The following is a 2,765-nucleotide window of genomic DNA, read 5'->3' on the forward strand; positions in this document are numbered from 1 at the left end:
AAATGAGATTTAAAGGCTCATTTGTCTTCTCACCAGAAAAAATAAACAAACACAACACAGTAATACAGAACATAGAAATATGAACTGCCTTTAAATCTCCTTTATAAATGCTTTACAAGTCATAACTAGTCCTCACTTTAGATGAGCTCACATAAATAGTTAACTGACCACTACTAAATGCTTTATAACTACCTGAATTAACCATGAATTACAGTAGAAATTCATGTTAACAAAGCATTTATTAACACACTAAGTAACTATTAATATACGTCTGAATAATAATATGTATGAATGTACATTTAAATAGTTTATTAATCATTTACTTACACTTTCTAAGTGATCTTATGAACCACTGACAACCCCTAAATAACTGGTGTCTAAATAATGCGATACTTCATTTACAAATGATACATTTATAATTAATAAAGTATGAAAATACAATTATTAAACACATTATATATATGCTTTTAAAGCAAGAATAAAGCATTTATAGCTGTATGTATAAACTGCTTATTAATGCTTTATAAATTATGAATTAACTGTTTACTAATGCTAAACTCATGATTAATAGCGTGCAGTTATTATAAAGTGTTACCAATAGGTTTATTGTGTTCTATATTTAAATATAAACACATTAAAAAATGTGAAAAACATCTTGTAAGTAAAAATTAATTACCGGTTTACGTGCCATGTAAAATTATATATTCATTATATCATTATACATCATTAAACTGTAATAAATTTTTACTTAGACATTTTTTTCACATATGTATCATATGTTAACACAACATACTGTGGATTTTTTTGTTTTGCTTCTGTTAAAATAGTTTAGTTTAGTTTTTAATAGTTTGTTTTAATATGGTCACATCTATGAACCGATTCTTCAAATCTCTAATCAGTTTTTATTTGTGTTCACCAATAATGTGAGCTATTTTCCCTATGCTGAAAAACTAGCTCATTAAAGCACTTTTAATTTTTCAATGTCAGAAAATACATTTGTGCAGGAAAAATTTATGGATCCATGAGACTAGCTTTCAGCAGACCATCATTTTATCACTTTCACTTTGTCTTTCTCTTTTCTCTCTGTGTGTGCGTGTGCGCACGCTGTGTGTGTGTGTGTGTGTGTGTGTGTGTGTGTGTGTGTGTGTGTGTGTGTGTGTGTGTGGCCCTGTTGCCCATTCTCAGCAATTCCATTATCAGATTGATGTTTTCACACAAGGTGGGTTTAGCGGCCGCTAATCTTCACACTTCCGGCGGGGCGAGCGAAAGCTCAGCAACTGATAACAAACATTAATGCCACATAGAATTAATTGGCTAATTATCAGAGTGGATCTGAGAGCAGAAGAATCTAGACATCACAAGTAAGCTTTGTCCCTTGGCATCCTTCTCATCAAGTCAAATCCTATTTATCAATTAGCAGTTTAATGAGCATATAGATAGACATGTTTCAAAATCAGTGTTTCAAAACTGAATTTGTGTACTTACACTACCATTTACTTACTCAATGTTTGGAATATTTCACATTTCTTGATGTTTTGGAAAGACAAAGGCTGCATTTATTTGATCAAACATCAGTAAAAGTCCAGTATAAAGAGTAATGCTGTGAAATACTGTTGCTGTTTTGTATGTGAATATAGTAAAATGTAATTTATTCCTGTCATCAAAGCATCATCAAAATCAAGACCCGCCCTACATGTGTTCTTCCAGAGCCATTTCTAATGGATCTGCATCACAAAGACAATCGCAACTTCCGTTTAATGAACGTTTTGAATGAACAGGGAAACAAAGGACACCACAACCCAAGTGTGCTAACTTTTTTATTACTTCCTTGAAACTTGTGCATCAACTTAAGACAGGAAACTGTGTGCACTTCATTTTGTTTTCACAATATGGTCAAAATTAGTTTGTATCTGAAAAAATCTTTAAATACATCGTATCCATTTGAAACCATTTACACACAACGTCTCGGCACTGAGTACTAGCAGTCTATTAGAAACCGGGGGCATTGAATATGAAGCTCATTAGCAGTCCTCTTCTCTTTATATATGTATATATCACACTTCTGAATCAGTTTTGACGTTTCTATTCATCTCAAGTAAAAATATCTTTCTTTAAATATGTTTCCTTTACATGATAAAAATAGGATCTGTCCAAAATGTGTGTGTCACATCAACACTACCAGGCATGCTGGACACTTCCCCATCCCGTGTGTGTGTGTGTGTGTGTGTGTGTCACGAGCGCTGGCACACACACGTGTCCTCATGGAGGCCAGGTGAAATGATCCGTCACATGGGCTCATCCGTGGGGAAGCGCATCGCCCCGTCACCACCCGAAACTCGGCCACCCCCCCGTATCAAGAGAGAGATGCCAATGATTGATTTGTGTTGATAAAAATTATTACAAAATGTTGATATTCTTTAATTGTACAAAACACCTTATTATTATTTTTTTTTATATAGAAATCTTACACTTGCACAAGTTTACATGAGGATTCTGTTTCTGAAATCACAAAGTACAAACATGTGACATTAAACTGAAGTGTGATTATCGGAAAAAAAAAATGACGAAATATTAATATCAGCTAGGTGTGTTTATAGTTGCTGTGACCATCGTAGAGAGAGAGAGAGAAACATTAGTAAACCAAACGATAAATGTTGGAATAAATATTTAGCAATTTCTTTAAGGAATTTATCCAAATTTTGGAGAATTTTTCAAGTGAAGCTCATGAAATATAATATTTTATTAGCAGGTGATATTACACCTCA

Source organism: Phoxinus phoxinus, assembly GCF_949152265.1.
Source record: "Phoxinus phoxinus genome assembly, chromosome: 10".
In the NCBI taxonomy this organism is placed as follows: Eukaryota; Metazoa; Chordata; class Actinopteri; order Cypriniformes; family Leuciscidae; genus Phoxinus; species Phoxinus phoxinus.